Raw genomic sequence first — 12,201 nt, 5'->3', positions numbered from 1 at the left:
TTAGTAGGGCGTGGTGGCACATACCCGTAATCCCAGCTACTTGGGAAACTGAGGCAGAAGAATCACTTGAACCTGGGAAGTGGAAGTTGCAATGAGCCGAGATTGAGCCACTGCACCCCAGCCTGGCCAACAGAGCAAGACTCCATCTCAAAAAAAAAAAAAAAAAAAAAATTATAAAAAGAGACAAACACATGAAATTTTGTTTCACAACAACAATTAGTTCTTAGTATCCACTAGTATATTCTATACCACTCCTACCCCAGAAAATGATTTATTCACTCATTTATTCAATAAACGCCTACTAACTGCCTTTGTGTGCCAGGCACGTTTCTATAAACGTTATATACAATGAAAAGATGAGCTTTACCTCCCAAAGTGTGTAGTGGGGACACAAGTGTATGAGCAACCGCTGCAATCGCACCAAAAAACGATTCAAGGTGACAGCGCTACACACAGCGCAGACCCGGAAGCAAACCCTTGTGCTGGAGGTGGTGGAGGCAGACATGGCTTCTGAAAGGAAGGAACCTCTAAGCTGACTCTACATGGAGTAACAAGAGTTTGCCGGATCCTCTGGGTAGGGGAAGGGAAGGGAGATTCCATGCAGAGAAACCAGAATGTGCCAAGCAAAAAGGTGCCAATAAACAGCGCCACCCTAAGGTTAACCACAGGCAGTGCAGTGCCTGCTGTGAGGATACAAAGAAGCCAGATATAGGTGATGGGGCGGGAGGAAAGGGGGTGGGGGGAATGGAGAAGGATGGAGCGGGATGGGGGCAGCAAACCACATTGCCAGGTATATACCTAGTATGTACTTCAGGGCCATATCATTAAGATTGTGCACATGTTCCTCTTAAAAAAGACATCACGATAGCGCTAGCTATCACCCTCTTAACAAGCCTGCATGATCTGCACACGTACTCCAGAACCTAAAGTACAATAATATATTTAAGAAAAAAGAAAAAGAAGCTGGACACGTCGTGAGTGTGCACGTGTGGCCACAGGTGCAAAGGCTGTGCTTGTGTGTCTGCGTGTGCACCCTCTGTCTGTCTGGAGAATGGGCTGGGGAATGAAGCTTCACAAGGAAGCAGGGGTCGCTTGTTTCTACCCTGGCTTCTTCTCACTCCTTGTCTGTGATGGAACTTCCTCTGTTAGCACCAGAATTTGATGCGGCTGGTTCCCACGGTGGTTTCTGGGGCCCTATTCGCCTCATCTAGTGAGAAGATGTGATACATTAGGGGCCCTGTTCTAGCCAGGACACCTCCATGCTGCATAATAAATACAGGCTACTCTATGACTCACTCTCTGTATTTACTAATCCAAGCAGAACTCAGCGGAATCAACTTGAAAGAAAGCTCACAGGAGAGTAGAAAGTGTCATTTTCATGATGCCAGCTAAGCTTCTCTTCCCTGTCCTCGGTCTGCTGTTTCCCCCAGGTGGAGAAGTAAAAGACTGTATGGTAGGGAGGGGCATACACACTTTTCCAGTCTCTGATCTTGCACTGAAACTCAGGGCCCACACTCTGTGTGGGCACTGGTGATTATTGTCCTCTGTCTGAGAAAGGAGACGTGCACTGTGCTTTGATGGATGGGCTATGAGAGGCTTGCCTGGGTACTTTCCAGGGCGATTAGGCAGGGGACTCTAGAAAATGTTCAGGATGGAAGCATCTGAACAAATAAGGCAATCAAAAGGGAAGGAAGATAGGGCATTTCAAAGCCATCTTGCATCTCTGCAGGAAGAGGGGAGCAAGGAGGAGGGAAGAGAGCTTTCTTGATTTAGCTGCCTGTGGATTTGCTCTTGAGAGCTCTTGGTGCTGAATCCTGCAGACAAAGCAGACACGGAGAGAGCCTTAGGCCAGCGGGATCTGGGAGAATCCTGAAGTGACCTTGACCTTTAGTCCTGCCACTGTGTCCTAGTGGTCCCCCAACAGTAGACTGGTTGAAAACAACACATCCAAAAACTCTGCTGTTGATATTTGAGAGATAATACGATCCTGGAAAATAGGAGTGATCATAAGGTCTGGAAGTCAATGAAACAAAGACCAAACAATTAATCCAGCTGTAAAATGGTTTTAATTTATTTCACATGGGATTATCTGTGTAATGTATGTCTTATCCATATGATTATCATTGTATGTCGAGTGCTGTCTTTATGTGGCAATGTTTCTGGGTAACGTCCCCACAACAGCACCTCCGTACTACAGAGAAAGTGGGGAGACAAATGATTCCGTTAGCCAAAGGAAGGCATATCCAGAGGAGGGACATTCTACCACAGATCACCATATAAAGCTTCAAATGGGGGAGTTATTTCTCCTTTTTTTTCTTTTTGAGACAGAGTCTCCCTCTGTCTCCAGGCTGGAGTGCAATGGCACAACCTCAACTGCTCACCACAACCTCTGACTCCCTGGTTGAAGCGATTCTCCTGCCCCAGCCTCCCGAGTAGCGGGGATTACAGGCATGTGCCACCACGCCCAGCTAATATTTGTATTTCTTTTGGTAGAGACGGGTTTTTACCACGTTACTTATACTCTCGTGGATTAATCTATACTACTGTTCACTTCTGATGTAAAACAGTTAATGTAGAACACAGTACACTCTGCTTCCTTATGCCTCTGCAACATGCTCTGAAAATTAAAAACCTCTCTTATTACTTGTTATTTTAATATTTTAAATGAATATAAATGTCAGAGCTCACTGGGTTTATTTAGACATAGGTTCCTACCATCTGATAATCCATTTTTGCTTTTTAGAAACGATAAAAAGCAGCACACCTAGATTAAGGTATTTCAAAACTTCTTTAGAGCCCAACTCATCTGGATCATTTACAAAGACATTTTAAAGCCCTTTACAAAGTGATCTGAAAGCCGAGTTCAAAAGTACAAATTACATCTCAGGTCTCCTGCTGTCCAAAAAAATCCCCCAAAACACTGCATGATGCTTTTGTCTTCTCCTCCGTGACCAAAGCTGCCCTTTGGAAGTCAAATGCCATACAACATAATGGGTAGTGCAGCAGCCCAGCTCTCTGCAGAAGCTGGGGTTAGACTTTTTACATTCTACAAAGCACCACCTTATCTTTCTGCTTCATGATGAAATCAACTTTTTCCATCAACAGTGCCATATGCTCGGTTTGAGAAGCGTCACCAAAACCCAGGCATGAATTCCTTCCACTGCTGAGACATTCGAATGTGCCAGGTTAACTGGGATCTGAGAATGGTTACTGCTCCTGAGGGTCCCATTCAATTAAATGTTCTCACAATTGGCATTTGGAAAGCACATCATCTTCCCTGCCTGGTGCTTTAATGAAAACCTGAGTCCACAAAACTTTGAGTGCTAGTCACAGTACCCTGAAAGGTTCATATCCTGAAATGTTCAGAACTGCAGTTTTGTGCCCAGTTCTTAACAAGGATTTTTCTGTCCCATGTACCCTTGGGACACAGTGATGTAGCATTGTGCACAGTGAGAATAAAAGCATCTTCCTTAGAGAGGCTGGTACTCATGATACATTAGTGGGAACTTGGTCACAGACCATGAGAATCATCCTCAGCTAAAATCTGAGCTGTTGGTCCCTCCGCTTCCCTGGCTGCAAACCTCTTTGTCGGCACTGGCGTCAGAGCTGGCCTCGGTCAGTACAAAGCCTGAACTCTTTTCTCTGCGTCCCAAATCCGTCACAAAGCAAAAATGCCCTGACCTCATCTGAGCCACGGGTGCAGTCACGGTGTGGTGGGGGCTGCCAGCCCAGGCCAGTTTCTGTCTCGGTCATTTCTAAATCTATCTTGACTCAACCTTGTTACTTCGGATCAGAGCTGCCCATAATTAGCTGGGCACAAATGCCCTGTGCCTGCCAAAATGATGAGGCTCTGAGGCCTTCTGGGTGACGCACAGAATGAGCCAGGAGAGGATGGAATATACCAATTCTTAACAAAACTGCATGAAAATGACACCGAATTAGGAAAGCTTCACACAGCCTCCTTGAAGGCCCCTATTTAAGTTTCTCTCCTCCCTTCAATGACAGCAAGAAGCTGGAATCAATATCCTCGAGGTTGCACTGGCTCAAATGACTAAGGGCTTACTCCTTCCTGATTCCTCCAGGAGTAAATTCTGGCAGTAGAAGCAATTTAGAGCAGGTGTGCACACCCACACTCACTCCTAAGAATTTCCCTCAACACACACACACACACACACACACACACACACACACACACACACACACACAGTCACATCCTGCTAGCTGCCCACAATCCAAGTGCACCTGTAGGCGAAAGATTCCTTTTGGACTTGGTGCCTTCAACAAAACCCTCCCTTGGGCAAAGCCCGCCAACTCCCACTCCCTACGGGAGGCCAGGCTGGTGAGAGGAGGAAGGATGAGCAGGCCACACAGGAAAAGAAAACGGAAGGGAAGTTATAGGGTGGGGTGGGGAGGGAGCCTCCACTCTGGATTCTAAAATCAACAGTCAATGCCGGATATTTTTAGAGAGCCTGAAGCCGGAGAGAGGCTCAGAGGCCCAAATGAGATTGCTCCTCACAAAGGAGGTGATTTATTTCCAAGTGTCAGGTGCAGTTTTCAAAGTCCTTCTTCAGTAGCACATAGAATCCAGGGATTTCAGCAGGATCTCCGGCCTCTAAATCATTATGGAACATCCAAGCATCTAGGGGGATAAATGTTTCCTTCCGCTTGGTTTTGGGTTTCCCAAGCACTGGGGTGGTGGAGCCTGCAGGCGGGGTTGGGGGGGGTTGTCTGCATATGTGTTTCTCTTTAATCCTGTGTCTTCTCTCCAATTCCCCCAATCTCTGGGGCACTCGATTTTAATGTACACCTCTTCCTCTTCTCAAAAGATTCTGAAAACCCTCATTCCTCACTGAGTATCCCCACGGCCCCCTCTCCCTGGGTCTGCTTGCTGTCACGGAGGAGCTGAGGCCCCCAGAACCTCTTCAGATGGTGGTGATGACTACGATCCTCCCAACAGCTGGCACTGCACACACAGAAAAGTCTAGCAGTACGACTGTTGGCCACACTCAAAAACTCGCAGAAAGAAAGTACAGGACAAGGTAAGGAATGAGGTCTGGATTCCAGACCACACACCGGCACCTGCGCTCTGTGACCCGGGAACAAGTCACTTAATTCTGTGAGCTTCCACTTCTTCATCTGCAAAATGGGGTATCCAAGGACATAACTTTCCAGAACATAATCGAAGTATGTTAAAAAGAAAAAAACGATTTATTTTTAAGTGAGACAAAGTTTTGCTCTTGTCCCCCAGGCCGGAGTGCAATGGCACAATCTTGGCTCACTGCAACCTCCGCCTCCTGGGTTTAAGTGATTCTCCTGCCTCAGCCTCCCCAGTAACTGGGATTACAGACGTGCACCACCACCCCACCCAGCTAGTTTTTGTATTTTTGGTAGATTTCACTATGTTGGCCAGGCTGGTCTTAAACTCCTGACCTTCAGCCTCCCAAAGTGCTGTGATTACAGGCGTAAGCTGCTGCCCCCAACCAAAACTACCTACTTTTAAAGATGATCGTACTAAGCTTGCTTCTGCTTCTTCCCCCACACTGCTCAACTCCCTTTCCTAACCTCAACAGGACAGAGCTGTAGCCAATGAGGTGCACTCCTGGCCTGGCCCACTTGACTGCCCAGGCTTTTTCTGCCAGGGTCTTTCCTCCTCCTGTTTGATGGCGACAAGCACAGCAACCTTGAAAGGGGGGAACCAAATACAGCAACACTAACATGCAAGAGCTGCTACACAGAGCTGCCCACATAAGCAAAACCTGTTCTGGATTCACCTGAGCAGAAAAAGAATTCACTTCAACAATGATGCACGTGAGGGTTTGCTTCTTGCAGCAGCAATCGGTCCCTCAACAAATACATGTACCATACCCTAAAAAGGGCAGAAGTATCAACCACTATTAAATACTTCCCCTAAACACGACCGAAAAAAAGTCACAGATGATATGACCATTGTATGTACTTTTAGAGCTCTGGGCAATCAGACAGAAGTCATGTGATGAATGGAACATTCCAGGTTAAATCTAAAATTTCCAGCCAGTTTCTACCACAAACTGAGGAAGAAAAGCAGGAAAAGCAAACCTACTTTCATAAACTGAAAACAAGTACGTTCCCCATCTATATAATTAATATCTGCTGCAGTAAAAAACCCAAGGTATGATCCAGCCAGAGGAAGGGCGATTTCATTGGTTCTCACTCTCCACACCTCTTTCTCATTGGCACCACATTCAGGAGTTAATCAGCCCCCTGCTGCTGCCCCTCCAAGAGTTAAACCCTCACTGGAGAAACTGTGGCAGGCCAGGTCTCCCTAATGGCAGAACAGGCGGGCCTCCATAATAGCTGTCTCAACACTGACTAAGTGATGAGGTTAAATATTAGAAACTTTGTATGAGAGCCAGTGCCCATATACAAAGGCTGCAATGTAACAAAAGCCCACCAAGAGGCTTGCCCGGGCCTTTCCTGGACCTCAAAGCATGACAAAATCATGAAGAAACTTTTTTTTGAGATGGAGTCTCGCTCTATTGCCAGGCTGGAGTATACTGGTGTGATCTTGGCTCACTGCAACCTCTGTGTCCCAGGTTCAAGTGATTCTTCTGCCTCAAGTAGTGCACCCTCGAGAAGTTGGGACTACTGGCACCTGCCACCACACCCAGCTAACTTTTGTATTTTTAGTAGAGACAGGGTTTCACCACGTTGGCCAGCATGGTCTCCATCTCTTGACCTCATGCTCTGCCCGCCTCGGCCTCCCAAATGAAAGAATTCTTAACAGGACCCATTTAGGATTAAACAAGTGTATTGTGGGTCTGAAGTGACTCCCCAAACCTCCATGATTTAGCAGGAGAAAAGATACAGGTAATCAGCCCTGGCACCTGGACACATTTAGATTAAGTAAATTTACTGAGGCTCCAGAGGAAGGTCTTTGGGACTCAGATCCTGGTTACAGATTGGACGAAGTTAATCACTTCTGTCTTTAGATGAATGCACATTTACATGTAGACATATAGCTTAGAAGGTACATAAGCGCTGGAAAACTTTGTAATTTTGAGTTGGTCTGGCGATATTTTCCAGGCCTTCTCCCTGTACCCAGCTTCAGAAGTAACTTCCCCGCTTTCCCAGTTCATCTGCATCTCGTTATTGGGTTGTGAAAATAAGCCGCCTGGGCCAGGCGCCGTGGCTCACACCTGTAATCCCAGCACTTTGGGAGGCTGAGGCAGGCAGATTGCCTGAGGTCAAGAGTTTGAGACCAGCCTGACCAATATGGTGAAACGCCGTCTCTACTAAGAATACAAAAAGTAGCGGGCATGGTCGTGTTCGCCTGTAATCCCAGCCACTCAGGAAGCTCAGGCAGGAGAATTGCTTGAACCTGGGCGGCAGAGGCTGCAGTGAGCCGAGACTGTGCCAGGGCACTTCAGCCTGGGTGACAGAGCTAGACTCCGTCTCAAAAATAAAAATAAAAAAATAAGCAGCCCAACCCTCAGTTTGGTCAGGGAACAAAGCGTCTGGTGCACTGCTGGGGTGGGGTGCACTGCTGGGGTGGGGTGCACTGGGCAGCCTGAGATCACCACTAGGCTCCTAAAACGTCACTGCTGGGCCCTCCATTCTGCTTAGGAGCTTCCACAGCCGTTTCCACCTCTCAATCTCTCCTCCATCCCCGGCTCGCCCATCCCTCAGCACCAAGCCTCTCCCACTGCTGTTTGGCCAGCTTTCAGTGGCTTCCGGTTTTCTTTCTCAGGCCACAGGAAACCCTTGCTCTGTAATTCCTAAAATGTCCACTCCAGTGCTACCTCCGACGCTACCTCCTGCCGCAGTCTGAGGCATCTTCTGATCACATCCGGATGACCTCCAGCATCTGTTCTTGGGCCCCGCGAGCCTGAGAGATGGCTGCACCAGGACCCAGAAGAGCTGGGCTCAACTCCTGCTCGGCAGCGACTACCTCCTGACCTGGACTAATTCTCCCAAGTCTTCTGAGTCTAGGTTTCTTCCCCACATGATGGGAATTATAATGCCACTGTCCCAGGGTTTTCATAAAATCGAATGCATTCATTCATTCAGTCCACATTTGCTGGGTCCCTTTCATCTTCTGAGAACCGTCTTATGCTTTAAGCATGTAACAGTGAACGGGGTGCTCTCACAGAGCTGTCATTCTGGTGAGGAACAATAAATAAATAAATGTATATTATGCCAGATGGTGCAAGTGAAGAAAAGCAAAGTCAAGTAAGGGGACCAGAGTAAAGGTGGCAGATGAGGAGGGGAAAGGTATTCAGTGAGGGCCTCTCAGATGGGAAATCCCACAAGCAGAAGCCTGAAGGAAGCTGGAGAGTCAGTGCAAAGGCCCTGAGGTAGGATTTGCAATACAATGCAGGAGAAATACACTGAAAAGTGTTCTATGAATGAGGCATATAACTCATCCCTGGAATCCCACACACCTCGGACTGAGATGTTTTTAATCAACCTCATTGCCTGACAAATGCCCTATTGTCCCTTCCTCAGAGTAGAACCAGAGAGCTGGTCTTCTGCCCCACGACTCTCCCCTCTCCTTCAAGAAGACATGCCCCTGTTGCCTATGCCCTTCAGACAAAATCAGGAAAATCAAGCCTTCCTTTAGGAAAATGGCAAGAGAAGGCCTCCGAGGTTGAAACACAAGTACTTGCCAAGGCGGCCCTGACTATGCCTTTGTTATCACATCCTTGCCAGCAGGCAGCCAAGACGTAATGAATCTTCTAGAAATGCTTTGTAATTCTACTGGGATGATGGATAATGCAATTAGGAGATAAAGAAATTGACTAGAATGACATAAACTAAATATTCAAAAATCACGTTTCAGACAAGTCTGCTTAAAGTCAAGAGTCCTCTCGGAGTAGAATGGCAAATTTCATTCAGAAAAGGGCCACTCAAGGGAGAAAGCAATGCAATCGGTCCTGAGAATGGAGTAAAATAAAGCCACATGGATGAGCCAACTGTGGTCTGACAGAGGCATCAGGAACATCAGAAGACTACAGATGGGGCATTTCTAATCCCAAAGTTTGACATCCAAAATGCTCCACAATATGAAGGCTTTTGAGTGCTGACATGACAATCAAAGGAAAAGCTCACTGGGGCATTTCAGATCTTGGATTTTTGGATTTCAGGTGTTCAACCGGCAGGTGAGTGTGTATATATAATGCAAATATTCTAAAATCTGAAAAAATCCAAAATCAGAAACACTTCTCATCCCAAGCATTTTGCATATGAGATTACCTATAGGATGAGCTAAGATGGGCTATTGCAGGTAGCAAAATCAAGTGAATAACCGGCTAGTCATATGAAATAGTGAGAAAATAATACATTGATGCCGTATCCAAAGGATGCGTGCTGGAGTGAACTAGCTCTCTCAGAATACGTTCTTCATTTGAAAGAAGCAAGTTTAGGAGCTACAGGATGATCTGCAGCACCACACAGAGAAGGCGTCCTGGATCTGGCTTGGAGGACTTCAATACATCCAATCCTTGTTGGATTCCTTGGAGGAATCCAGTAAGAGGCTTTCTCGTTTACACCAAATGTGTATACAAACCTTCACAGCAGAATTATCCTTCATAGGGAAAGAGTGAAAACCCAGATATCCATCAACAGAGGAATGAACAAAATATGGTGTCTCCATACCCATTACAACATGGATGGACCTTTCCAACGTCATGGTGGTGAAACAAGGCAGTCACATAAGGCCACATAGTGTATGATTCTGTTTACGTGAAATGTCAAGAATGCGCAAATCGAACAGACACAGAAAGTAAATTAGTGTTTGGCAGCACCTGGCAGGGAGGGCATAATGGAAGTGACTGCTCATGAGAAAGACGTTCCATTTCAGGGGTGACGAAAATGTTTTCAAATTGAAAGGTGCTAATAGTTGCACAACTCTATGAATACACTAAACAACTGACCTGTGTATACTTTGTATAATTTAATTTTCTTTAAGATTTCAATCGTTTTTGGGGTACCAGTGGTTTTTCGTTACATGGATGAGTTCTTTAGTGGTGAATTCTGAGATTATTGCATCCAATATGTTGTCCTTTATTCCTCATTCCCTCATCCCTCTCCCAGCCTCCCCCACCCCCAAGTCCCCAGGGTCCATTATATCTCTCTATGCCTTTGTGTCCTCATAGTTTAGCTCCCTTCTACTTATAAATGAGAACATGTAGTATTTGGTTTTCCATTCCTGAGCTACTTCTCTTAGACTATCGGGCTCCAGCTCCATCCAAGTTGCCGCAAAAGACATCATTTCTTTTCTTTTTTTATTTTTTGTTATGGCTTAACAGTATTCCACGGCGTATATATGCCACATTTTCTTTATCCACTTCTTGGTTGAGTGGGACTTAGCGCCCACATCGTTGCAGCTGTGAATTGTGCAGCTGTAAACGTTTGTGTGCTTGTGTCTTTTTCATATGACTTCTTTTCCTTTGGGTAGATACCCAGTAGTGAGATTGCCGGATCAAAAGGTAGTTCTTTTAGTTCTTTACGGAATCTCAATGCTGTTTTCCATAGTAGCTATGCTAAGTTACATCCTCACCGGCAGTAGGAAAGCACCTCCTTCTCACCACATCCAAGCCAACATTTATTGTTTTTTGACTTTTTAATTATGACCATGCTTGCAGATGTAAGGTGGTATCTCACTCTCGTTTCAATTTCACTGGGGCAAATTTTATGGTCTATGAATTATACCTCAGTAAAGCTATTTTTTAAAAGGCTTTTCTCTGTTTGCCTAACACTGAATTCAGGCAGTATAAGAGCTAATAAATCCTGAGCACCCAAACCTCCATTCTTCCAACAGCCTGCAATGTGAGGCATGTGCTCTCCATTCTGCAAGTGAAGAAATGAAGCATCAGACAGGAAGCTCACTTGTCCAGCACTAACCGCTTGGGAAATGGAGGAGCCGGCATTCAAGCCCAGGGCTGCTGAAATCCAACGCTCATCTTTGCTCCACGACATCAAATGGGGAAATGCTGAGTGCGTGTGGGATCCAGACACATAGCAGACGAATTCAAAATGAAGTACAGTTGATCCTTGAATAACACAGGGGACTGGGGTCGCCCTCCGCCCCAACACACATGGTAAAATCTCTGACTATGTATTTTGACTACCCAAAAACGTAACTACTAATAGTGATAACTGGAAGCCTCACCAATAACATAAACAGTCAATCAATACATAGACTAGCATCGACGTACATTCTATGTATTTCTGACATACCTAAATTTCTTAATTTTTTTCACTATTCCCAGGCTGCACAATTCATCTGCAAGTTTTCTCAAATTGTTGCAAATCTCCAAAAAACTTTCTCAATATGTTTACCGAAAAACTTCTGCACAGAGGCGGGTCCGTGTAGTTCAAACCCGTGTTTTTCATGGATCAAATGTATATGGGGACTCAGTCGTTCCCTTTCGTTTATATGACAAAGACCTGGTAAGTACCTGTTAGGTGCCGGGCCATGCTTTCTGCCCTGGGAATACAGCATTACGCTGAATAAAGTTCTTGGCTTTGTGGTGCCTACACTCTGGTGTGGTGGGACAGAAACTAGACATGCAATGAATGAAGCATGTACTCATGCTCTGTCCAGAGGGGCTAAGTTCTATGGAGAAAAGGAAAGCTGAAGTATGGGGGACAGAGTACAGGCATGACACCAGGGGGACAGAGTACAGGCATGACACCAGGGGCACCACTTTACATAAGTCCGACAGGGAGCGCCTTTCCGATAAGGCAGTATCTCAGCAAATGAAGGAGAGCCAGGAAGATATCTGGGAAAATGATCCAGGAAAGGGCAATAGCAACATGCAAAGGCCCTGAGGTGGGAACTGAGCTTGACCCATGTGAGGAACAGCAAAGGCCAGTGTGGCCACAGCTGAGAAAGCAAGAAGGGGCCAGCAGGAAAGAAGGTGGGGAAGGCAGAGTGACCCCATCACACAGGGCCTCATGCGAGGCAGGGAGATGAGCTTTCACTCTGAGTGAAGCAATGGAGGCTGTGCTGGCAGGTGTGACGGGAACAGATTCACCCCGTACTTTTAAGGCCACAAGGGCAGCTGCAATCTACAGAGGAGACAGAAGGGTGCTGGGGAAGAAGTCAAGGAGGGGGCCGGGCACAGTAGCTCATGCCTGCAATCCCAGCACTTTGGGAGGCCCAGGCAGGTGGATCACCTGAGGTCAGGGGTTTGAGACCAGCCTGGCCAACACAGTGAA

General features: G+C 46.3%; 1 protein-coding gene and 1 long non-coding RNA gene across 3 annotated transcripts in view; both read right to left on the bottom strand.

The window, feature by feature from the left end:
• Positions 1–12,201, bottom strand: part of SLCO3A1 (solute carrier organic anion transporter family member 3A1) — a 330,506-nt gene that overhangs the window by 208,526 nt on the left and 109,779 nt on the right. The gene's annotated exons all lie outside the window — the stretch shown is intronic.
• LOC108295672 overlaps positions 1–12,201 on the bottom strand; it is a 14,662-nt gene extending 2,461 nt beyond the window's left edge. The window contains exons 1-2 of the long non-coding RNA XR_001821538.1: positions 9,064–12,201; positions 6,346–6,348 (exon numbers count right to left, since the gene is read on the bottom strand). This is a non-coding gene — a long non-coding RNA (uncharacterized LOC108295672). The remainder of the gene's footprint in view (positions 1–6,345; positions 6,349–9,063) is intronic.

This window comes from Cebus imitator, unplaced genomic scaffold, assembly GCF_001604975.1.
Source record: "Cebus imitator isolate Cc_AM_T3 unplaced genomic scaffold, Cebus_imitator-1.0 Scaffold19, whole genome shotgun sequence".
Taxonomy (NCBI): Eukaryota; Metazoa; Chordata; class Mammalia; order Primates; family Cebidae; genus Cebus; species Cebus imitator.
Note: the sequence above shows the minus strand (reverse complement) of the source record. Positions and strands in the feature narration are given on the sequence as shown.